This window comes from Schistocerca gregaria, unplaced genomic scaffold, assembly GCF_023897955.1.
Source record: "Schistocerca gregaria isolate iqSchGreg1 unplaced genomic scaffold, iqSchGreg1.2 ptg000791l, whole genome shotgun sequence".
Taxonomy (NCBI): domain Eukaryota; kingdom Metazoa; phylum Arthropoda; class Insecta; order Orthoptera; family Acrididae; genus Schistocerca; species Schistocerca gregaria.
This window is the reverse complement of record NW_026062159.1, coordinates 144,174-167,955: the sequence shown is the minus strand read 5'-3', so window position 1 is coordinate 167,955 and position 23,782 is coordinate 144,174. Positions and strand designations below refer to the sequence as shown.

Sequence of the window (23,782 nt, the reverse complement as noted above, 5' to 3'; positions counted from 1 at the left end):
ACACACGCGAGACAGATGCAGTTGTTTCTCGTGCTTGTGCTGTCATATGGACCACGACCCGAGCGGCAGCGAGCGGCAGTCGAGCAAAGTCGGACAAGTCGGGACGGAAGGGGACAGCCGAGAATGCACCATGCGAATTACGCAAATATCTGGAAGCGCGACGCGTGTCAGGCAGGTGAGAACGCTTCCCTCGGTCCAGCAGGACACTGACACACCCCGCGCAGTCCACCCCGCCGCCCGGCCGCGCGCAAGACCTGCGCTGGTTGACAATAACAAGGTGCGTCTCCCGCGAGTGTCGAGGAGGAAGGACGTGCTTTGCGTCAAATGTGCCACCGAAAATGGCGATTGCGTGTGTTGGAAGGAGAGGCGAAGCATTCTTCTGCCGTGCAGCTACAGTATAAGGGACGCCAACGGCCATACCATGTTGAATACACCGGTTCTCGTCCGATCACCGAAGTTAAGCAACATCGGGCCCGGTTAGTACTTGGATGGGTGACCGCCTGGGAACACCGGGTGCTGTTGGCTCTCTCTCTTCTTTTAAATTTCATGTCACTACACCTGGCAGCCCTCTTTTCATACTAACTCTCAGGTGCGACAAAGATGCTCCCACAAGCATTTTAAACTACTGTATTAAACGTAAGATGCGAAATTACAGTAATGAACTCAGTTTGAGCAAGAATGCGCGAAGGAAGGGTGGTAGGAACTCCTTGAAAGTAACGAAACACTGCGAATCGACAGATGTGCACTTGAAATGCGTCAGAGCCTACTGTTTTGTAGGAGCGCTAAATTCCAAAAAACTAAATAATTAAATAAAAAACTAAAAAAACAGAAAATCAACTGTTCTGGTACGATCACCGACGATAAGCAACATCGTTAGTATTCGGATCGGTGACCGCCTGGGTACTCTGGAAAAGAGGGCTGGCAGGGGTAGCCAAAAAATGAAGTCAGACAAAGTGTCTCTAGAAATAACAAGAGTATGACACGACAGGACTGTTCTGAAATACGCCAGGGCTTATAGTTTTGTAGCAGTGTACAAATGCAAATTTGTAAACAAAAACTTATCTTTCGCCGCTAGAAGAGATGGATGCTTTGTCGAACCGCCTGTGTCTTGTGTCCGTGTTTTCGCACCTTTCCACAGCATTGCACGGAACAGCACTGCTCTAGTAGCTCCGAACGGCCGCACACGGCGCCTCGCACACGCCGGTCAGTCCGGCGCCAGTCTCGCAGTTGTTTCTCGTGCTTGTGCTGTCATATGGACCACGACCCGAGCGGCAGCGAGCGGCAGTCGAGCAAAGTCGGGACAAGTCGGGACGGAAGGGGACAGCCGAGAATGCACCATGCGAATTACGCAAATATCTGGAAGCGCGACGCGTGTCAGGCAGGTGAGAACGCTTCCCTCGGTCCAGCAGGACACTGACACACCCCGCGCAGTCCACCGCCGCCCGGCCGCGCGCAAGACCTGCGCTGGTTGACAATAACAAGGTGCGTCTCCCGCGAGTGTCGAGGAGGAAGGACGTGCTTTGCGTCAAATGTGCCACCGAAAATGGCGATTGCGTGTGTTGGAAGGAGAGGCGAAGCATTCTTCTGCCGTGCGGCTACAGTATAAGGACGCCAACGGCCATACCATGTTGAATACACCGGTTCTCGTCCGATCACCGAAGTTAAGCAACATCGGGCCCGGTTAGTACTTGGATGGGTGACCGCCTGGGAACACCGGGTGCTGTTGGCTCTCTATCTTCTTTTAAATTTCATGTCACTACACCTGGCAGCCCTCTTTTCATACTAACTCTCAGGTGCGACAAAGATGCTCCCACAAGCATTTTAAACTACTGTATTAAACGTAAGATGCGAAATTACAGTAATGAACTCAGTTTGAGCAAGAATGCGCGAAGGAAGGGTGGTAGGAACTCCCTGAAAGTAACGAAATACTGCGAATCGACAGATGTGCACTTGAAATGCGTCAGAGCCTTCTGTTTTGTAGGAGCGCTAAATTCCAAAAAACTAAATAATTAAATAAAAAACTAAAAAAACAGAAAATCAACTGTTCTGGTACGATCACCGACGATAAGCAACATCGTTAGTATTCGGATCGGTGACCGCCTGGGTACTCTGGAAAGAGGGCTGGCAGGGGTAGCCAAAAAATGAAGTCAGACAAAGTGTCTCTAGAAATAACAAGAGTATGACACGACAGGACTGTTCTGAAATACGCCAGGGCTTATAGTTTTGTAGCAGTGTACAAATGCAAATTTGTAAACAAAAACTTATCTTTCGCCGCTAGAAGAGATGGATGCTTTGTCGAACCGCCTGTGTCTTGTGTCCGTGTTTTCGCACCTTTCCACAGCATTGCACGGAACAGCACTGCTCTAGTAGCTCCGAACGGCCGCACACGGCGCCTCGCACACGCCGGTCAGTCCGGCGCCAGTCTCGCAGTTGTTTCTCGTGCTTGTGCTGTCATATGGACCACGACCCGAGCGGCAGCGAGCGGCAGTCGAGCAAAGTCGGGACAAGTCGGGACGGAAGGGGACAGCCGAGAATGCACCATGCGAATTACGCAAATATCTGGAAGCGCGACGCGTGTCAGGCAGGTGAGAACGCTTCCCTCGGTCCAGCAGGACACTGACACACCCCGCGCAGTCCACCCGCCGCCCGGCCGCGCGCAAGACCTGCGCTGGTTGACAATAACAAGGTGCGTCTCCCGCGAGTGTCGAGGAGGAAGGACGTGCTTTGCGTCAAATGTGCCACCGAAAATGGCGATTGCGTGTGTTGGAAGGAGAGGCGAAGCATTCTTCTGCCGTGCAGCTACAGTATAAGGACGCCAACGGCCATACCATGTTGAATACACCGGTTCTCGTCAGATCACCGAAGTTAAGCAACATCGGGCCCGGTTAGTACTTGGATGGGTGACCGCCTGGGAACACCGGGTGCTGTTGGCTCTCTCTCTTCTTTTAAATTTCATGTCACTACACCTGGCAGCCCTCTTTTCATACTAACTCTCAGGTGCGACAAAGATGCTCCCACAAGCATTTTAAACTACTGTATTAAACGTAAGATGCGAAATTACAGTAATGAACTCAGTTTGAGCAAGAATGCGCGAAGGAAGGGTGGTAGGAACTCCTTGAAAGTAACGAAACACTGCGAATCGACAGATGTGCACTTGAAATGCGTCAGAGCCTACTGTTTTGTAGGAGCGCTAAATTCCAAAAAACTAAATAATTAAATAAAAAACTAAAAAAACAGAAAATCAACTGTTCTGGTACGATCACCGACGATAAGCAACATCGTTAGTATTCGGATCGGTGACCGCCTGGGTACTCTGGAAAAGAGGGCTGGCAGGGGTAGCCAAAAAATGAAGTCAGACAAAGTGTCTCTAGAAATAACAAGAGTATGACACGACAGGACTGTTCTGAAATACGCCAGGGCTTATAGTTTTGTAGCAGTGTACAAATGCAAATTTGTAAACAAAAACTTATCTTTCGCCGCTAGAAGAGATGGATGCTTTGTCGAACCGCCTGTGTCTTGTGTCCGTGTTTTCGCACCTTTCCACAGCATTGCACGGAACAGCACTGCTCTAGTAGCTCCGAACGGCCGCACACGGCGCCTCGCACACGCCGGTCAGTCCGGCGCCAGTCTCGCAGTTGTTTCTCGTGCTTGTGCTGTCATATGGACCACGACCCGAGCGGCAGCGAGCGGCAGTCGAGCAAAGTCGGGACAAGTCGGGACGGAAGGGGACAGCCGAGAATGCACCATGCGAATTACGCAAATATCTGGAAGCGCGACGCGTGTCAGGCAGGTGAGAACGCTTCCCTCGGTCCAGCAGGACACTGACACACCCCGCGCAGTCCACCCGCCGCCCGGCCGCGCGCAAGACCTGCGCTGGTTGACAATAACAAGGTGCGTCTCCCGCGAGTGTCGAGGAGGAAGGACGTGCTTTGCGTCAAATGTGCCACCGAAAATGGCGATTGCGTGTGTTGGAAGGAGAGGCGAAGCATTCTTCTGCCGTGCGGCTACAGTATAAGGACGCCAACGGCCATACCATGTTGAATACACCGGTTCTCGTCCGATCACCGAAGTTAAGCAACATCGGGCCCGGTTAGTACTTGGATGGGTGACCGCCTGGGAACACCGGGTGCTGTTGGCTCTCTATCTTCTTTTAAATTTCATGTCACTACACCTGGCAGCCCTCTTTTCATACTAACTCTCAGGTGCGACAAAGATGCTCCCACAAGCATTTTAAACTACTGTATTAAACGTAAGATGCGAAATTACAGTAATGAACTCAGTTTGAGCAAGAATGCGCGAAGGAAGGGTGGTAGGAACTCCCTGAAAGTAACGAAATACTGCGAATCGACAGATGTGCACTTGAAATGCGTCAGAGCCTTCTGTTTTGTAGGAGCGCTAAATTCCAAAAAACTAAATAATTAAATAAAAAACTAAAAAAACAGAAAATCAACTGTTCTGGTACGATCACCGACGATAAGCAACATCGTTAGTATTCGGATCGGTGACCGCCTGGGTACTCTGGAAAGAGGGCTGGCAGGGGTAGCCAAAAAATGAAGTCAGACAAAGTGTCTCTAGAAATAACAAGAGTATGACACGACAGGACTGTTCTGAAATACGCCAGGGCTTATAGTTTTGTAGCAGTGTACAAATGCAAATTTGTAAACAAAAACTTATCTTTCGCCGCTAGAAGAGATGGATGCTTTGTCGAACCGCCTGTGTCTTGTGTCCGTGTTTTCGCACCTTTCCACAGCATTGCACGGAACAGCACTGCTCTAGTAGCTCCGAACGGCCGCACACGGCGCCTCGCACACGCCGGTCAGTCCGGCGCCAGTCTCGCAGTTGTTTCTCGTGCTTGTGCTGTCATATGGACCACGACCCGAGCGGCAGCGAGCGGCAGTCGAGCAAAGTCGGGACAAGTCGGGACGGAAGGGGACAGCCGAGAATGCACCATGCGAATTACGCAAATATCTGGAAGCGCGACGCGTGTCAGGCAGGTGAGAACGCTTCCCTCGGTCCAGCAGGACACTGACACACCCCGCGCAGTCCACCCGCCGCCCGGCCGCGCGCAAGACCTGCGCTGGTTGACAATAACAAGGTGCGTCTCCCGCGAGTGTCGAGGAGGAAGGACGTGCTTTGCGTCAAATGTGCCACCGAAAATGGCGATTGCGTGTGTTGGAAGGAGAGGCGAAGCATTCTTCTGCCGTGCGGCTACAGTATAAGGACGCCAACGGCCATACCATGTTGAATACACCGGTTCTCGTCCGATCACCGAAGTTAAGCAACATCGGGCCCGGTTAGTACTTGGATGGGTGACCGCCTGGGAACACCGGGTGCTGTTGGCTCTCTATCTTCTTTTAAATTTCATGTCACTACACCTGGCAGCCCTCTTTTCATACTAACTCTCAGGTGCGACAAAGATGCTCCCACAAGCATTTTAAACTACTGTATTAAACGTAAGATGCGAAATTACAGTAATGAACTCAGTTTGAGCAAGAATGCGCGAAGGAAGGGTGGTAGGAACTCCCTGAAAGTAACGAAATACTGCGAATCGACAGATGTGCACTTGAAATGCGTCAGAGCCTTCTGTTTTGTAGGAGCGCTAAATTCCAAAAAACTAAATAATTAAATAAAAAACTAAAAAAACAGAAAATCAACTGTTCTGGTACGATCACCGACGATAAGCAACATCGTTAGTATTCGGATCGGTGACCGCCTGGGTACTCTGGAAAGAGGGCTGGCAGGGGTAGCCAAAAAATGAAGTCAGACAAAGTGTCTCTAGAAATAACAAGAGTATGACACGACAGGACTGTTCTGAAATACGCCAGGGCTTATAGTTTTGTAGCAGTGTACAAATGCAAATTTGTAAACAAAAACTTATCTTTCGCCGCTAGAAGAGATGGATGCTTTGTCGAACCGCCTGTGTCTTGTGTCCGTGTTTTCGCACCTTTCCACAGCATTGCACGGAACAGCACTGCTCTAGTAGCTCCGAACGGCCGCACACGGCGCCTCGCACACGCCGGTCAGTCCGGCGCCAGTCTCGCAGTTGTTTCTCGTGCTTGTGCTGTCATATGGACCACGACCCGAGCGGCAGCGAGCGGCAGTCGAGCAAAGTCGGGACAAGTCGGGACGGAAGGGGACAGCCGAGAATGCACCATGCGAATTACGCAAATATCTGGAAGCGCGACGCGTGTCAGGCAGGTGAGAACGCTTCCCTCGGTCCAGCAGGACACTGACACACCCCGCGCAGTCCACCCGCCGCCCGGCCGCGCGCAAGACCTGCGCTGGTTGACAATAACAAGGTGCGTCTCCCGCGAGTGTCGAGGAGGAAGGACGTGCTTTGCGTCAAATGTGCCACCGAAAATGGCGATTGCGTGTGTTGGAAGGAGAGGCGAAGCATTCTTCTGCCGTGCGGCTACAGTATAAGGACGCCAACGGCCATACCATGTTGAATACACCGGTTCTCGTCCGATCACCGAAGTTAAGCAACATCGGGCCCGGTTAGTACTTGGATGGGTGACCGCCTGGGAACACCGGGTGCTGTTGGCTCTCTATCTTCTTTTAAATTTCATGTCACTACACCTGGCAGCCCTCTTTTCATACTAACTCTCAGGTGCGACAAAGATGCTCCCACAAGCATTTTAAACTACTGTATTAAACGTAAGATGCGAAATTACAGTAATGAACTCAGTTTGAGCAAGAATGCGCGAAGGAAGGGTGGTAGGAACTCCCTGAAAGTAACGAAATACTGCGAATCGACAGATGTGCACTTGAAATGCGTCAGAGCCTTCTGTTTTGTAGGAGCGCTAAATTCCAAAAAACTAAATAATTAAATAAAAAACTAAAAAAACAGAAAATCAACTGTTCTGGTACGATCACCGACGATAAGCAACATCGTTAGTATTCGGATCGGTGACCGCCTGGGTACTCTGGAAAGAGGGCTGGCAGGGGTAGCCAAAAAATGAAGTCAGACAAAGTGTCTCTAGAAATAACAAGAGTATGACACGACAGGACTGTTCTGAAATACGCCAGGGCTTATAGTTTTGTAGCAGTGTACAAATGCAAATTTGTAAACAAAAACTTATCTTTCGCCGCTAGAAGAGATGGATGCTTTGTCGAACCGCCTGTGTCTTGTGTCCGTGTTTTCGCACCTTTCCACAGCATTGCACGGAACAGCACTGCTCTAGTAGCTCCGAACGGCCGCACACGGCGCCTCGCACACGCCGGTCAGTCCGGCGCCAGTCTCGCAGTTGTTTCTCGTGCTTGTGCTGTCATATGGACCACGACCCGAGCGGCAGCGAGCGGCAGTCGAGCAAAGTCGGGACAAGTCGGGACGGAAGGGGACAGCCGAGAATGCACCATGCGAATTACGCAAATATCTGGAAGCGCGACGCGTGTCAGGCAGGTGAGAACGCTTCCCTCGGTCCAGCAGGACACTGACACACCCCGCGCAGTCCACCCGCCGCCCGGCCGCGCGCAAGACCTGCGCTGGTTGACAATAACAAGGTGCGTCTCCCGCGAGTGTCGAGGAGGAAGGACGTGCTTTGCGTCAAATGTGCCACCGAAAATGGCGATTGCGTGTGTTGGAAGGAGAGGCGAAGCATTCTTCTGCCGTGCAGCTACAGTATAAGGACGCCAACGGCCATACCATGTTGAATACACCGGTTCTCGTCCGATCACCGAAGTTAAGCAACATCGGGCCCGGTTAGTACTTGGATGGGTGACCGCCTGGGAACACCGGGTGCTGTTGGCTCTCTCTCTTCTTTTAAATTTCATGTCACTACACCTGGCAGCCCTCTTTTCATACTAACTCTCAGGTGCGACAAAGATGCTCCCACAAGCATTTTAAACTACTGTATTAAACGTAAGATGCGAAATTACAGTAATGAACTCAGTTTGAGCAAGAATGCGCGAAGGAAGGGTGGTAGGAACTCCTTGAAAGTAACGAAACACTGCGAATCGACAGATGTGCACTTGAAATGCGTCAGAGCCTACTGTTTTGTAGGAGCGCTAAATTCCAAAAAACTAAATAATTAAATAAAAAACTAAAAAAACAGAAAATCAACTGTTCTGGTACGATCACCGACGATAAGCAACATCGTTAGTATTCGGATCGGTGACCGCCTGGGTACTCTGGAAAAGAGGGCTGGCAGGGGTAGCCAAAAAATGAAGTCAGACAAAGTGTCTCTAGAAATAACAAGAGTATGACACGACAGGACTGTTCTGAAATACGCCAGGGCTTATAGTTTTGTAGCAGTGTACAAATGCAAATTTGTAAACAAAAATTTATCTTTCGCCGCTAGAAGAAATGGATGCTTTGTCGAACCGCCTGTGTCTTGTGTCCGTGTTTTCGCACCTTTCCACGGCATTGCACGGAACAGCACTGCTCTAGTAGCTCCGAACGGCCGCACACGGCGCCTCGCACACGCCGGTCAGTCCGGCGCCAGTCTCGCAGTTGTTTCTCGTGCTTGTGCTGTCATATGGACCACGACCCGAGCGGCAGCGAGCGGCAGTCGAGCAAAGTCGGGACAAGTCGGGACGGAAGGGGACAGCCGAGAATGCACCATGCGAATTACGCAAATATCTGGAAGCGCGACGCGTGTCAGGCAGGTGAGAACGCTTCCCTCGGTCCAGCAGGACACTGACACACCCCGCGCAGTCCACCCGCCGCCCGGCCGCGCGCAAGACCTGCGCTGGTTGACAATAACAAGGTGCGTCTCCCGCGAGTGTCGAGGAGGAAGGACGTGCTTTGCGTCAAATGTGCCACCGAAAATGGCGATTGCGTGTGTTGGAAGGAGAGGCGAAGCATTCTTCTGCCGTGCAGCTACAGTATAAGGACGCCAACGGCCATACCATGTTGAATACACCGGTTCTCGTCCGATCACCGAAGTTAAGCAACATCGGGCCCGGTTAGTACTTGGATGGGTGACCGCCTGGGAACACCGGGTGCTGTTGGCTCTCTCTCTTCTTTTAAATTTCATGTCACTACACCTGGCAGCCCTCTTTTCATACTAACTCTCAGGTGCGACAAAGATGCTCCCACAAGCATTTTAAACTACTGTATTAAACGTAAGATGCGAAATTACAGTAATGAACTCAGTTTGAGCAAGAATGCGCGAAGGAAGGGTGGTAGGAACTCCTTGAAAGTAACGAAACACTGCGAATCGACAGATGTGCACTTGAAATGCGTCAGAGCCTACTGTTTTGTAGGAGCGCTAAATTCCAAAAAACTAAATAATTAAATAAAAAACTAAAAAAACAGCAAATCAACTGTTCTGGTACGATCACCGACGATAAGCAACATCGTTAGTATTCGGATCGGTGACCGCCTGGGTACTCTGGAAAGAGGGCTGGCAGGGGTAGCCAAAAAATGAAGTCAGACAAAGTGTCTCTAGAAATAACAAGAGTATGACACGACAGGACTGTTCTGAAATACGCCAGGGCTTATAGTTTTGTAGCAGTGTACAAATGCAAATTTGTAAACAAAAACTTATCTTTCGCCGCTAGAAGAGATGGATGCTTTGTCGAACCGCCTGTGTCTTGTGTCCGTGTTTTCGCACCTTTCCACAGCATTGCACGGAACAGCACTGCTCTAGTAGCTCCGAACGGCCGCACACGGCGCCTCGCACACGCCGGTCAGTCCGGCGCCAGTCTCGCAGTTGTTTCTCGTGCTTGTGCTGTCATATGGACCACGACCCGAGCGGCAGCGAGCGGCAGTCGAGCAAAGTCGGGACAAGTCGGGACGGAAGGGGACAGCCGAGAATGCACCATGCGAATTACGCAAATATCTGGAAGCGCGACGCGTGTCAGGCAGGTGAGAACGCTTCCCTCGGTCCAGCAGGACACTGACACACCCCGCGCAGTCCACCCGCCGCCCGGCCGCGCGCAAGACCTGCGCTGGTTGACAATAACAAGGTGCGTCTCCCGCGAGTGTCGAGGAGGAAGGACGTGCTTTGCGTCAAATGTGCCACCGAAAATGGCGATTGCGTGTGTTGGAAGGAGAGGCGAAGCATTCTTCTGCCGTGCAGCTACAGTATAAGGACGCCAACGGCCATACCATGTTGAATACACCGGTTCTCGTCAGATCACCGAAGTTAAGCAACACCGGGCCCGGTTAGTACTTGGATGGGTGACCGCCTGGGAACACCGGGTGCTGTTGGCTCTCTCTCTTCTTTTAAATTTCATGTCACTACACCTGGCAGCCCTCTTTTCATACTAACTCTCAGGTGCGACAAAGATGCTCCCACAAGCATTTTAAACTACTGTATTAAACGTAAGATGCGAAATTACAGTAATGAACTCAGTTTGAGCAAGAATGCGCGAAGGAAGGGTGGTGGGAACTCCTTGAAAGTAACGAAACACTGCGAATCGACAGATGTGCACTTGAAATGCGTCAGAGCCTACTGTTTTGTAGGAGCGCTAAATTCCAAAAAACTAAATAATTAAATAAAAAACTAAAAAAACAGAAAATCAACTGTTCTGGTACGATCACCGACGATAAGCAACATCGTTAGTATTCGGATCGGTGACCGCCTGGGTACTCTGGAAAAGAGGGCTGGCAGGGGTAGCCAAAAAATGAAGTCAGACAAAGTGTCTCTAGAAATAACAAGAGTATGACACGACAGGACTGTTCTGAAATACGCCAGGGCTTATAGTTTTGTAGCAGTGTACAAATGCAAATTTGTAAACAAAAACTTATCTTTCGCCGCTAGAAGAGATGGATGCTTTGTCGAACCGCCTGTGTCTTGTGTCCGTGTTTTCGCACCTTTCCACAGCATTGCACGGAACAGCACTGCTCTAGTAGCTCCGAACGGCCGCACACGGCGCCTCGCACACGCCGGTCAGTCCGGCGCCAGTCTCGCAGTTGTTTCTCGTGCTTGTGCTGTCATATGGACCACGACCCGAGCGGCAGCGAGCGGCAGTCGAGCAAAGTCGGGACAAGTCGGGACGGAAGGGGACAGCCGAGAATGCACCATGCGAATTACGCAAATATCTGGAAGCGCGACGCGTGTCAGGCAGGTGAGAACGCTTCCCTCGGTCCAGCAGGACACTGACACACCCCGCGCAGTCCACCCGCCGCCCGGCCGCGCGCAAGACCTGCGCTGGTTGACAATAACAAGGTGCGTCTCCCGCGAGTGTCGAGGAGGAAGGACGTGCTTTGCGTCAAATGTGCCACCGAAAATGGCGATTGCGTGTGTTGGAAGGAGAGGCGAAGCATTCTTCTGCCGTGCGGCTACAGTATAAGGACGCCAACGGCCATACCATGTTGAATACACCGGTTCTCGTCCGATCACCGAAGTTAAGCAACATCGGGCCCGGTTAGTACTTGGATGGGTGACCGCCTGGGAACACCGGGTGCTGTTGGCTCTCTATCTTCTTTTAAATTTCATGTCACTACACCTGGCAGCCCTCTTTTCATACTAACTCTCAGGTGCGACAAAGATGCTCCCACAAGCATTTTAAACTACTGTATTAAACGTAAGATGCGAAATTACAGTAATGAACTCAGTTTGAGCAAGAATGCGCGAAGGAAGGGTGGTAGGAACTCCCTGAAAGTAACGAAATACTGCGAATCGACAGATGTGCACTTGAAATGCGTCAGAGCCTTCTGTTTTGTAGGAGCGCTAAATTCCAAAAAACTAAATAATTAAATAAAAAACTAAAAAAACAGAAAATCAACTGTTCTGGTACGATCACCGACGATAAGCAACATCGTTAGTATTCGGATCGGTGACCGCCTGGGTACTCTGGAAAGAGGGCTGGCAGGGGTAGCCAAAAAATGAAGTCAGACAAAGTGTCTCTAGAAATAACAAGAGTATGACACGACAGGACTGTTCTGAAATACGCCAGGGCTTATAGTTTTGTAGCAGTGTACAAATGCAAATTTGTAAACAAAAACTTATCTTTCGCCGCTAGAAGAGATGGATGCTTTGTCGAACCGCCTGTGTCTTGTGTCCGTGTTTTCGCACCTTTCCACAGCATTGCACGGAACAGCACTGCTCTAGTAGCTCCGAACGGCCGCACACGGCGCCTCGCACACGCCGGTCAGTCCGGCGCCAGTCTCGCAGTTGTTTCTCGTGCTTGTGCTGTCATATGGACCACGACCCGAGCGGCAGCGAGCGGCAGTCGAGCAAAGTCGGGACAAGTCGGGACGGAAGGGGACAGCCGAGAATGCACCATGCGAATTACGCAAATATCTGGAAGCGCGACGCGTGTCAGGCAGGTGAGAACGCTTCCCTCGGTCCAGCAGGACACTGACACACCCCGCGCAGTCCACCCGCCGCCCGGCCGCGCGCAAGACCTGCGCTGGTTGACAATAACAAGGTGCGTCTCCCGCGAGTGTCGAGGAGGAAGGACGTGCTTTGCGTCAAATGTGCCACCGAAAATGGCGATTGCGTGTGTTGGAAGGAGAGGCGAAGCATTCTTCTGCCGTGCAGCTACAGTATAAGGACGCCAACGGCCATACCATGTTGAATACACCGGTTCTCGTCAGATCACCGAAGTTAAGCAACATCGGGCCCGGTTAGTACTTGGATGGGTGACCGCCTGGGAACACCGGGTGCTGTTGGCTCTCTCTCTTCTTTTAAATTTCATGTCACTACACCTGGCAGCCCTCTTTTCATACTAACTCTCAGGTGCGACAAAGATGCTCCCACAAGCATTTTAAACTACTGTATTAAACGTAAGATGCGAAATTACAGTAATGAACTCAGTTTGAGCAAGAATGCGCGAAGGAAGGGTGGTAGGAACTCCTTGAAAGTAACGAAACACTGCGAATCGACAGATGTGCACTTGAAATGCGTCAGAGCCTACTGTTTTGTAGGAGCGCTAAATTCCAAAAAACTAAATAATTAAATAAAAAACTAAAAAAACAGAAAATCAACTGTTCTGGTACGATCACCGACGATAAGCAACATCGTTAGTATTCGGATCGGTGACCGCCTGGGTACTCTGGAAAAGAGGGCTGGCAGGGGTAGCCAAAAAATGAAGTCAGACAAAGTGTCTCTAGAAATAACAAGAGTATGACACGACAGGACTGTTCTGAAATACGCCAGGGCTTATAGTTTTGTAGCAGTGTACAAATGCAAATTTGTAAACAAAAACTTATCTTTCGCCGCTAGAAGAGATGGATGCTTTGTCGAACCGCCTGTGTCTTGTGTCCGTGTTTTCGCACCTTTCCACAGCATTGCACGGAACAGCACTGCTCTAGTAGCTCCGAACGGCCGCACACGGCGCCTCGCACACGCCGGTCAGTCCGGCGCCAGTCTCGCAGTTGTTTCTCGTGCTTGTGCTGTCATATGGACCACGACCCGAGCGGCAGCGAGCGGCAGTCGAGCAAAGTCGGGACAAGTCGGGACGGAAGGGGACAGCCGAGAATGCACCATGCGAATTACGCAAATATCTGGAAGCGCGACGCGTGTCAGGCAGGTGAGAACGCTTCCCTCGGTCCAGCAGGACACTGACACACCCCGCGCAGTCCACCCGCCGCCCGGCCGCGCGCAAGACCTGCGCTGGTTGACAATAACAAGGTGCGTCTCCCGCGAGTGTCGAGGAGGAAGGACGTGCTTTGCGTCAAATGTGCCACCGAAAATGGCGATTGCGTGTGTTGGAAGGAGAGGCGAAGCATTCTTCTGCCGTGCGGCTACAGTATAAGGACGCCAACGGCCATACCATGTTGAATACACCGGTTCTCGTCCGATCACCGAAGTTAAGCAACATCGGGCCCGGTTAGTACTTGGATGGGTGACCGCCTGGGAACACCGGGTGCTGTTGGCTCTCTATCTTCTTTTAAATTTCATGTCACTACACCTGGCAGCCCTCTTTTCATACTAACTCTCAGGTGCGACAAAGATGCTCCCACAAGCATTTTAAACTACTGTATTAAACGTAAGATGCGAAATTACAGTAATGAACTCAGTTTGAGCAAGAATGCGCGAAGGAAGGGTGGTAGGAACTCCCTGAAAGTAACGAAATACTGCGAATCGACAGATGTGCACTTGAAATGCGTCAGAGCCTTCTGTTTTGTAGGAGCGCTAAATTACAAAAAACTAAATAATTAAATAAAAAACTAAAAAAACAGAAAATCAACTGTTCTGGTACGATCACCGACGATAAGCAACATCGTTAGTATTCGGATCGGTGACCGCCTGGGTACTCTGGAAAGAGGGCTGGCAGGGGTAGCCAAAAAATGAAGTCAGACAAAGTGTCTCTAGAAATAACAAGAGTATGACACGACAGGACTGTTCTGAAATACGCCAGGGCTTATAGTTTTGTAGCAGTGTACAAATGCAAATTTGTAAACAAAAACTTATCTTTCGCCGCTAGAAGAGATGGATGCTTTGTCGAACCGCCTGTGTCTTGTGTCCGTGTTTTCGCACCTTTCCACAGCATTGCACGGAACAGCACTGCTCTAGTAGCTCCGAACGGCCGCACACGGCGCCTCGCACACGCCGGTCAGTCCGGCGCCAGTCTCGCAGTTGTTTCTCGTGCTTGTGCTGTCATATGGACCACGACCCGAGCGGCAGCGAGCGGCAGTCGAGCAAAGTCGGGACAAGTCGGGACGGAAGGGGACAGCCGAGAATGCACCATGCGAATTACGCAAATATCTGGAAGCGCGACGCGTGTCAGGCAGGTGAGAACGCTTCCCTCGGTCCAGCAGGACACTGACACACCCCGCGCAGTCCACCCGCCGCCCGGCCGCGCGCAAGACCTGCGCTGGTTGACAATAACAAGGTGCGTCTCCCGCGAGTGTCGAGGAGGAAGGACGTGCTTTGCGTCAAATGTGCCACCGAAAATGGCGATTGCGTGTGTTGGAAGGAGAGGCGAAGCATTCTTCTGCCGTGCGGCTACAGTATAAGGACGCCAACGGCCATACCATGTTGAATACACCGGTTCTCGTCCGATCACCGAAGTTAAGCAACATCGGGCCCGGTTAGTACTTGGATGGGTGACCGCCTGGGAACACCGGGTGCTGTTGGCTCTCTATCTTCTTTTAAATTTCATGTCACTACACCTGGCAGCCCTCTTTTCATACTAACTCTCAGGTGCGACAAAGATGCTCCCACAAGCATTTTAAACTACTGTATTAAACGTAAGATGCGAAATTACAGTAATGAACTCAGTTTGAGCAAGAATGCGCGAAGGAAGGGTGGTAGGAACTCCCTGAAAGTAACGAAATACTGCGAATCGACAGATGTGCACTTGAAATGCGTCAGAGCCTTCTGTTTTGTAGGAGCGCTAAATTCCAAACAACTAAATAATTAAATAAAAAACTAAAAAAACAGAAAATCAACTGTTCTGGTACGATCACCGACGATAAGCAACATCGTTAGTATTCGGATCGGTGACCGCCTGGGTACTCTGGAAAGAGGGCTGGCAGGGGTAGCCAAAAAATGAAGTCAGACAAAGTGTCTCTAGAAATAACAAGAGTATGACACGACAGGACTGTTCTGAAATACGCCAGGGCTTATAGTTTTGTAGCAGTGTACAAATGCAAATTTGTAAACAAAAACTTATCTTTCGCCGCTAGAAGAGATGGATGCTTTGTCGAACCGCCTGTGTCTTGTGTCCGTGTTTTCGCACCTTTCCACAGCATTGCACGGAACAGCACTGCTCTAGTAGCTCCGAACGGCCGCACACGGCGCCTCGCACACGCCGGTCAGTCCGGCGCCAGTCTCGCAGTTGTTTCTCGTGCTTGTGCTGTCATATGGACCACGACCCGAGCGGCAGCGAGCGGCAGTCGAGCAAAGTCGGGACAAGTCGGGACGGAAGGGGACAGCCGAGAATGCACCATGCGAATTACGCAAATATCTGGAAGCGCGACGCGTGTCAGGCAGGTGAGAACGCTTCCCTCGGTCCAGCAGGACACTGACACACCCCGCGCAGTCCACCCGCCGCCCGGCCGCGCGCAAGACCTGCGCTGGTTGACAATAACAAGGTGCGTCTCCCGCGAGTGTCGAGGAGGAAGGACGTGCTTTGCGTCAAATGTGCCACCGAAAATGGCGATTGCGTGTGTTGGAAGGAGAGGCGAAGCATTCTTCTGCCGTGCAGCTACAGTATAAGGACGCCAACGGCCATACCATGTTGAATACACCGGTTCTCGTCAGATCACCGAAGTTAAGCAACATCGGGCCCGGTTAGTACTTGGATGGGTGACCGCCTGGGAACACCGGGTGCTGTTGGCTCTCTCTCTTCTTTTAAATTTCATGTCACTACACCTGGCAGCCCTCCTTTCATACTAACTCTCAGGTGCGACAAAGATGCTCCCACAAGCATTTTAAACTACTGTATTAAACGTAAGATGCGAAATTACAGTAATGAACTCAGTTTGAGCAAGAATGCGCGAAGGAAGGGTGGTAGGAACTCCTTGAAAGTAACGAAACACTGCGAATCGACAGATGTGCACTTGAAATGCGTCAGAGCCTACTGTTTTGTAGGAGCGCTAAATTCCAAAAAACTAAATAATTAAATAAAAAACTAAAAAAACAGAAAATCAACTGTTCTGGTACGATCACCGACGATAAGCAACATCGTTAGTATTCGGATCGGTGACCGCCTGGGTACTCTGGAAAAGAGGGCTGGCAGGGGTAGCCAAAAAATGAAGTCAGACAAAGTGTCTCTAGAAATAACAAGAGTATGACACGACAGGACTGTTCTGAAATACGCCAGGGCTTATAGTTTTGTAGCAGTGTACAAATGCAAATTTGTAAACAAAAACTTATCTTTCGCCGCTAGAAGAGATGGATGCTTTGTCGAACCGCCTGTGTCTTGTGTCCGTGTTTTCGCACCTTTCCACAGCATTGCACGGAACAGCACTGCTCTAGTAGCTCCGAACGGCCGCACACGGCGCCTCGCACACGCCGGTCAGTCCGGCGCCAGTCTCGCAGTTGTTTCTCGTGCTTGTGCTGTCATATGGACCACGACCCGAGCGGCAGCGAGCGGCAGTCGAGCAAAGTCGGGACAAGTCGGGACGGAAGGGGACAGCCGAGAATGCACCATGCGAATTACGCAAATATCTGGAAGCGCGACGCGTGTCAGGCAGGTGAGAACGCTTCCCTCGGTCCAGCAGGACACTGACACACCCCGCGCAGTCCACCCGCCGCCCGGCCGCGCGCAAGACCTGCGCTGGTTGACAATAACAAGGTGCGTCTCCCGCGAGTGTCGAGGAGGAAGGACGTGCTTTGCGTCAAATGTGCCACCGAAAATGGCGATTGCGTGTGTTGGAAGGAGAGGCGAAGCATTCTTCTGCCGTGCGGCTACAGTATAAGGACGCCAACGGCCATACCATGTTGAATACACCGGTTCTCGTCCGATCACCGAAGTTAAGCAACATCGGGCCCGGTTAGTACTTGGATGGGTGACCGCCTGGGAACACCGGGTGCTGTTGGCTCTCTATCTTCTTTTAAATTTCATGTCACTACACCTGGCAGCCCTCTTTTCATACTAACTCTCAGGTGCGACAAAGATGCTCCCACAAGCATTTTAAACTACTGTATTAAACGTAAGATGCGAAATTACAGTAATGAACTCAGTTTGAGCAAGAATGCGCGAAGGAAGGGTGGTAGGAACTCCCTGAAAGTAACGAAATACTGCGAATCGACAGATGTGCACTTGAAATGCGTCAGAGCCTTCTGTTTTGTAGGAGCGCTAAATTCCAAAAAACTAAATAATTAAATAAAAAACTAAAAAAACAGAAAATCAACTGTTCTGGTACGATCACCGACGATAAGCAACATCGTTAGTATTCGGATCGGTGACCGCCTGGGTACTCTGGAAAGAGGGCTGGCAGGGGTAGCCAAAAAATGAAGTCAGACAAAGTGTCTCTAGAAATAACAAGAGTATGACACGACAGGACTGTTCTGAAATACGCCAGGGCTTATAGTTTTGTAGCAGTGTACAAATGCAAATTTGTAAACAAAAACTTATCTTTCGCCGCTAGAAGAGATGGATGCTTTGTCGAACCGCCTGTGTCTTGTGTCCGTGTTTTCGCACCTTTCCACAGCATTGCACGGAACAGCACTGCTCTAGTAGCTCCGAACGGCCGCACACGGCGCCTCGCACACGCCGGTCAGTCCGGCGCCAGTCTCGCAGTTGTTTCTCGTGCTTGTGCTGTCATATGGACCACGACCCGAGCGGCAGCGAGCGGCAGTCGAGCAAAGTCGGGACAAGTCGGGACGGAAGGGGACAGCCGAGAATGCACCATGCGAATTACGCAAATATCTGGAAGCGCGACGCGTGTCAGGCAGGTGAGAACGCTTCCCTCGGTCCAGCAGGACACTGACACACCCCGCGCAGTCCACCCGCCGCCCGGCCGCGCGCAAGACCTGCGCTGGTTGACAATAACAAGATGCGTCTCCCGCGAGTGTCGAGGAGGAAGGACGTGCTTTGCGTCAAATGTGCCACCGAAAATGGCGATTGCGTGTGTTGGAAGGAGAGGCGAAGCATTCTTCTGCCGTGCAGCTACAGTATAAGGACGCCAACGGCCATACCATGTTGAATACACCGGTTCTCGTCCGATCACCGAAGTTAAGCAACATCGGGCCCGGTTAGTACTTGGATGGGTGACCGCCTGGGAACACCGGGTGCTGTTGGCTCTCTCTCTTCTTTTAAATTTCATGTCACTACACCTGGCAGCCCTCTTTTCATACTAACTCTCAGGTGCGACAAAGATGCTCCCACAAGCATTTTAAACTACTGTATTAAACGTAAGATGCGAAATTACAGTAATGAACTCAGTTTGAGCAAGAATGCGCGAAGGAAGGGTGGTAGGAACTCCCTGAAAGTAACGAAATACTGCGAATCGACAGATGTGCACTTGAAATGCGTCAGAGCCTTCTGTTTTGTAGGAGCGCTAAATTCCAAAAAACTAAATAATTAAATAAAAAACTAAAAAAACAGAAAATCAACTGTTCTGGTACGATCACCGACGATAAGCAACATCGTTAGTATTCGGATCGGTGACCGCCTGGGTACTCTGGAAAGAGGGCTGGCAGGGGTAGCCAAAAAATGAAGTCAGACAAAGTGTCTCTAGAAATAACAAGAGTATGACACGACAGGACTGTTCTGAAATACGCCAGGGCTTATAGTTTTGTAGCAGTGTACAAATGCAAATTTGTAAACAAAAACTTATCTTTCGCCGCTAGAAGAGATGGATGCTTTGTCGAACCGCCTGTGTCTTGTGTCCGTGTTTTCGCACCTTTCCACAGCATTGCACGGAACAGCACTGCTCTAGTAGCTCCGAACGGCCGCACACGGCGCCTCGCACACGCCGGTCAGTCCGGCGCCAGTCTCGCAGTTGTTTCTCGTGCTTGTGCTGTCATATGGACCACGACCCGAGCGGCAGCGAGCGGCAGTCGAGCAAAGTCGGGACAAGTCGGGACGGAAGGGGACAGCCGAGAATGCACCATGCGAATTACGCAAATATCTGGAAGCGCGACGCGTGTCAGGCAGGTGAGAACGCTTCCCTCGGTCCAGCAGGACACTGACACACCCCGCGCAGTCCACCCGCCGCCCGGCCGCGCGCAAGACCTGCGCTGGTTGACAATAACAAGGTGCGTCTCCCGCGAGTGTCGAGGAGGAAGGACGTGCTTTGCGTCAAATGTGCCACCGAAAATGGCGATTGCGTGTGTTGGAAGGAGAGGCGAAGCATTCTTCTGCCGTGCAGCTACAGTATAAGGACGCCAACGGCCATACCATGTTGAATACACCGGTTCTCGTCCGATCACCGAAGTTAAGCAACATCGGGCCCGGTTAGTACTTGGATGGGTGACCGCCTGGGAACACCGGGTGCTGTTGGCTCTCTCTCTTCTTTTAAATTTCATGTCACTACACCTGGCAGCCCTCTTTTCATACTAACTCTCAGGTGCGACAAAGATGCTCCCACAAGCATTTTAAACTACTGTATTAAACGTAAGATGCGAAATTACAGTAATGAACTCAGTTTGAGCAAGAATGCGCGAAGGAAGGGTGGTAGGAACTCCCTGAAAGTAACGAAATACTGCGAATCGACAGATGTGCACTTGAAATGCGTCAGAGCCTTCTGTTTTGTAGGAGCGCTAAATTCCAAAAAACTAAATAATTAAATAAAAAACTAAAAAAACAGAAAATCAACTGTTCTGGTACGATCACCGACGATAAGCAACATCGTTAGTATTCGGATCGGTGACCGCCTGGGTACTCTGGAAAGAGGGCTGGCAGGGGTAGCCAAAAAATGAAGTCAGACAAAGTGTCTCTAGAAATAACAAGAGTATGACACGACAGGACTGTTCTGAAATACGCCAGGGCTTATAGTTTTGTAGCAGTGTACAAATGCAAATTTGTAAACAAAAACTTATCTTTCGCCGCTAGAAGAGATGGATGCTTTGTCGAACCGCCTGTGTCTTGTGTCCGTGTTTTCGCACCTTTCCACAGCATTGCACGGAACAGCACTGCTCTAGTAGCTCCGAACGGCCGCACACGGCGCCTCGCACACGCCGGTCAGTCCGGCGCCAGTCTCGCAGTTGTTTCTCGTGCTTGTGCTGTCATATGGACCACGACCCGAGCGGCAGCGAGCGGCAGTCGAGCAAAGTCGGGACAAGTCGGGACGGAAGGGGACAGCCGAGAATGCACCATGCGAATTACGCAAATATCTGGAAGCGCGACGCGTGTCAGGCAGGTGAGAACGCTTCCCTCGGTCCAGCAGGACACTGACACACCCCGCGCAGTCCACCCGCCGCCCGGCCGCGCGCAAGACCTGCGCTGGTTGACAATAACAAGATGCGTCTCCCGCGAGTGTCGAGGAGGAAGGACGTGCTTTGCGTCAAATGTGCCACCGAAAATGGCGATTGCGTGTGTTGGAAGGAGAGGCGAAGCATTCTTCTGCCGTGCAGCTACAGTATAAGGACGCCAACGGCCATACCATGTTGAATACACCGGTTCTCGTCCGATCACCGAAGTTAAGCAACATCGGGCCCGGTTAGTACTTGGATGGGTGACCGCCTGGGAACACCGGGTGCTGTTGGCTCTCTCTCTTCTTTTAAATTTCATGTCACTACACCTGGCAGCCCTCTTTTCATACTAACTCTCAGGTGCGACAAAGATGCTCCCACAAGCATTTTAAACTACTGTATTAAACGTAAGATGCGAAATTACAGTAATGAACTCAGTTTGAGCAAGAATGCGCGAAGGAAGGGTGGTAGGAACTCCCTGAAAGTAACGAAATACTGCGAATCGACAGATGTGCACTTGAAATGCGTCAGAGCCTTCTGTTTTGTAGGAGCGCTAAATTCCAAAAAACTAAATAATTAAATAAAAAACTAAAAAAACAGAAAATCAACTGTTCTGGTACGATCACCGACGATAAGCAACATCGTTAGTATTCGGATCGGTGACCGCCTGGGTACTCTGGAAAGAGGGCTGGCAGGGGTAGCCAAAAAATGAAGTCAGACAAAGTGTCTCTAGAAATAACAAGAGTATGACACGACAGGACTGTTCTGAAATACGCCAGGGCTTATAGTTTTGTAGCAGTGTACAAATGCAAATTTGTAAACAAAAACTTATCTTTCGCCGCTAGAAGAGATGGATGCTTTGTCGAACCGCCTGTGTCTTGTGTCCGTGTTTTCGCACCTTTCCACAGCATTGCACGGAACAGCACTGCTCTAGTAGCTCCGAACGGCCGCACACGGCGCCTCGCACACGCCGGTCAGTCCGGCGCCAGTCTCGCAGTTGTTTCTCGTGCTTGTGCTGTCATATGGACCACGACCCGAGCGGCAGCGAGCGGCAGTCGAGCAAAGTCGGGACAAGTCGGGACGGAAGGGGACAGCCGAGAATGCACCATGCGAATTACGCAAATATCTGGAAGCGCGACGCGTGTCAGGCAGGTGAGAACGCTTCCCTCGGTCCAGCAGGACACTGACACACCCCGCGCAGTCCACCCGCCGCCCGGCCGCGCGCAAGACCTGCGCTGGTTGACAATAACAAGGTGCGTCTCCCGCGAGTGTCGAGGAGGAAGGACGTGCTTTGCGTCAAATGTGCCACCGAAAATGGCGATTGCGTGTGTTGGAAGGAGAGGCGAAGCATTCTTCTGCCGTGCAGCTACAGTATAAGGACGCCAACGGCCATACCATGTTGAATACACCGGTTCTCGTCCGATCACCGAAGTTAAGCAACATCGGGCCCGGTTAGTACTTGGATGGGTGACCGCCTGGGAACACCGGGTGCTGTTGGCTCTCTCTCTTCTTTTAAATTTCATGTCACTACACCTGGCAGCCCTCTTTTCATACTAACTCTCAGGTGCGACAAAGATGCTCCCACAAGCATTTTAAACTACTGTATTAAACGTAAGATGCGAAATTACAGTAATGAACTCAGTTTGAGCAAGAATGCGCGAAGGAAGGGTGGTAGGAACTCCCTGAAAGTAACGAAATACTGCGAATCGACAGATGTGCACTTGAAATGCGTCAGAGCCTTCTGTTTTGTAGGAGCGCTAAATTCCAAAAAACTAAATAATTAAATAAAAAACTAAAAAAACAGAAAATCAACTGTTCTGGTACGATCACCGACGATAAGCAACATCGTTAGTATTCGGATCGGTGACCGCCTGGGTACTCTGGAAAGAGGGCTGGCAGGGGTAGCCAAAAAATGAAGTCAGACAAAGTGTCTCTAGAAATAACAAGAGTATGACACGACAGGACTGTTCTGAAATACGCCAGGGCTTATAGTTTTGTAGCAGTGTACAAATGCAAATTTGTAAACAAAAACTTATCTTTCGCCGCTAGAAGAGATGGATGCTTTGTCGAACCGCCTGTGTCTTGTGTCCGTGTTTTCGCACCTTTCCACAGCATTGCACGGAACAGCACTGCTCTAGTAGCTCCGAACGGCCGCACACGGCGCCTCGCACACGCCGGTCAGTCCGGCGCCAGTCTCGCAGTTGTTTCTCGTGCTTGTGCTGTCATATGGACCACGACCCGAGCGGCAGCGAGCGGCAGTCGAGCAAAGTCGGGACAAGTCGGGACGGAAGGGGACAGCCGAGAATGCACCATGCGAATTACGCAAATATCTGGAAGCGCGACGCGTGTCAGGCAGGTGAGAACGCTTCCCTCGGTCCAGCAGGACACTGACACACCCCGCGCAGTCCACCCGCCGCCCGGCCGCGCGCAAGACCTGCGCTGGTTGACAATAACAAGGTGCGTCTCCCGCGAGTGTCGAGGAGGAAGGACGTGCTTTGCGTCAAATGTGCCACCGAAAATGGCGATTGCGTGTGTTGGAAGGAGAGGCGAAGCATTCTTCTGCCGTGCAGCTACAGTATAAGGACGCGAACGGCCATACCATGTTGAATACACCGGTTCTCGTCCGATCACCGAAGTTAAGCAACATCGGGCCCGGTTAGTACTTGGATGGGTGACCGCCTGGGAACACCGGGTGCTGTTGGCTCTCTCTCTTCTTTTAAATTTCATGTCACTACACCTGGCAGCCCTCTTTTCATACTAACTCTCAGGTGCGACAAAGATGCTCCCACAAGCATTTTAAACTACTGTATTAAACGTAAGATGCGAAATTACAGTAATGAACTCAGTTTGAGCAAGAATGCGCGAAGGAAGGGTGGTAGGAACTCCTTGAAAGTAACGAAACACTGCGAATCGACAGATGTGCACTTGAAATGCGTCAGAGCCTACTGTTTTGTAGGAGCGCTAAATTCCAAAAAACTAAATAATTAAATAAAAAACTAAAAAAACAGAAAATCAACTGTTCTGGTACGATCACCGACGATAAGCAACATCGTTAGTATTCGGATCGGTGACCGCCTGGG

General features: G+C 50.8%; 20 non-coding genes across 20 annotated transcripts; all 20 read left to right on the top strand.

Moving 5' to 3' along the window:
• The first annotated feature begins 406 nt into the window (after positions 1–406).
• LOC126322056 (5S ribosomal RNA) lies at positions 407–525 on the top strand. The gene has a single exon (XR_007558767.1). It is a non-coding gene; the product is annotated as a 5S ribosomal RNA (ribosomal RNA).
• A 1,085-nt stretch (positions 526–1,610) lies between these two features.
• LOC126322055 (5S ribosomal RNA) lies at positions 1,611–1,729 on the top strand. The gene has a single exon (XR_007558766.1). It is a non-coding gene; the product is annotated as a 5S ribosomal RNA (ribosomal RNA).
• Positions 1,730–2,814: 1,085 nt separating this feature from the next.
• On the top strand, positions 2,815–2,933 carry LOC126322059 (5S ribosomal RNA). Its single transcript, XR_007558770.1, has one exon. It is a non-coding gene; the product is annotated as a 5S ribosomal RNA (ribosomal RNA).
• Positions 2,934–4,019: 1,086 nt separating this feature from the next.
• LOC126322054 (5S ribosomal RNA) lies at positions 4,020–4,138 on the top strand. The gene has a single exon (XR_007558765.1). It is a non-coding gene; the product is annotated as a 5S ribosomal RNA (ribosomal RNA).
• A 1,085-nt stretch (positions 4,139–5,223) lies between these two features.
• On the top strand, positions 5,224–5,342 carry LOC126322053 (5S ribosomal RNA). Its single transcript, XR_007558764.1, has one exon. It is a non-coding gene; the product is annotated as a 5S ribosomal RNA (ribosomal RNA).
• Positions 5,343–6,427: 1,085 nt separating this feature from the next.
• Positions 6,428–6,546, top strand: LOC126322051 (5S ribosomal RNA). Its single transcript, XR_007558762.1, has one exon. It is a non-coding gene; the product is annotated as a 5S ribosomal RNA (ribosomal RNA).
• A 1,085-nt stretch (positions 6,547–7,631) lies between these two features.
• Positions 7,632–7,750, top strand: LOC126322050 (5S ribosomal RNA). Its single transcript, XR_007558761.1, has one exon. It is a non-coding gene; the product is annotated as a 5S ribosomal RNA (ribosomal RNA).
• Positions 7,751–8,836: 1,086 nt separating this feature from the next.
• Positions 8,837–8,955, top strand: LOC126322049 (5S ribosomal RNA). The gene has a single exon (XR_007558760.1). It is a non-coding gene; the product is annotated as a 5S ribosomal RNA (ribosomal RNA).
• Positions 8,956–10,040: 1,085 nt separating this feature from the next.
• Positions 10,041–10,159, top strand: LOC126322062 (5S ribosomal RNA). Its single transcript, XR_007558773.1, has one exon. It is a non-coding gene; the product is annotated as a 5S ribosomal RNA (ribosomal RNA).
• A 1,086-nt stretch (positions 10,160–11,245) lies between these two features.
• On the top strand, positions 11,246–11,364 carry LOC126322048 (5S ribosomal RNA). Its single transcript, XR_007558759.1, has one exon. It is a non-coding gene; the product is annotated as a 5S ribosomal RNA (ribosomal RNA).
• A 1,085-nt stretch (positions 11,365–12,449) lies between these two features.
• LOC126322058 (5S ribosomal RNA) lies at positions 12,450–12,568 on the top strand. The gene has a single exon (XR_007558769.1). It is a non-coding gene; the product is annotated as a 5S ribosomal RNA (ribosomal RNA).
• Positions 12,569–13,654: 1,086 nt separating this feature from the next.
• LOC126322047 (5S ribosomal RNA) lies at positions 13,655–13,773 on the top strand. Its single transcript, XR_007558758.1, has one exon. It is a non-coding gene; the product is annotated as a 5S ribosomal RNA (ribosomal RNA).
• A 1,085-nt stretch (positions 13,774–14,858) lies between these two features.
• LOC126322046 (5S ribosomal RNA) lies at positions 14,859–14,977 on the top strand. Its single transcript, XR_007558757.1, has one exon. It is a non-coding gene; the product is annotated as a 5S ribosomal RNA (ribosomal RNA).
• Positions 14,978–16,062: 1,085 nt separating this feature from the next.
• On the top strand, positions 16,063–16,181 carry LOC126322057 (5S ribosomal RNA). The gene has a single exon (XR_007558768.1). It is a non-coding gene; the product is annotated as a 5S ribosomal RNA (ribosomal RNA).
• Positions 16,182–17,267: 1,086 nt separating this feature from the next.
• Positions 17,268–17,386, top strand: LOC126322045 (5S ribosomal RNA). The gene has a single exon (XR_007558756.1). It is a non-coding gene; the product is annotated as a 5S ribosomal RNA (ribosomal RNA).
• Positions 17,387–18,471: 1,085 nt separating this feature from the next.
• Positions 18,472–18,590, top strand: LOC126322044 (5S ribosomal RNA). The gene has a single exon (XR_007558755.1). It is a non-coding gene; the product is annotated as a 5S ribosomal RNA (ribosomal RNA).
• Positions 18,591–19,675: 1,085 nt separating this feature from the next.
• Positions 19,676–19,794, top strand: LOC126322043 (5S ribosomal RNA). Its single transcript, XR_007558754.1, has one exon. It is a non-coding gene; the product is annotated as a 5S ribosomal RNA (ribosomal RNA).
• Positions 19,795–20,879: 1,085 nt separating this feature from the next.
• Positions 20,880–20,998, top strand: LOC126322041 (5S ribosomal RNA). Its single transcript, XR_007558753.1, has one exon. It is a non-coding gene; the product is annotated as a 5S ribosomal RNA (ribosomal RNA).
• A 1,085-nt stretch (positions 20,999–22,083) lies between these two features.
• On the top strand, positions 22,084–22,202 carry LOC126322039 (5S ribosomal RNA). The gene has a single exon (XR_007558751.1). It is a non-coding gene; the product is annotated as a 5S ribosomal RNA (ribosomal RNA).
• A 1,085-nt stretch (positions 22,203–23,287) lies between these two features.
• Positions 23,288–23,406, top strand: LOC126322068 (5S ribosomal RNA). Its single transcript, XR_007558779.1, has one exon. It is a non-coding gene; the product is annotated as a 5S ribosomal RNA (ribosomal RNA).
• Positions 23,407–23,782: the final 376 nt, after the last annotated feature.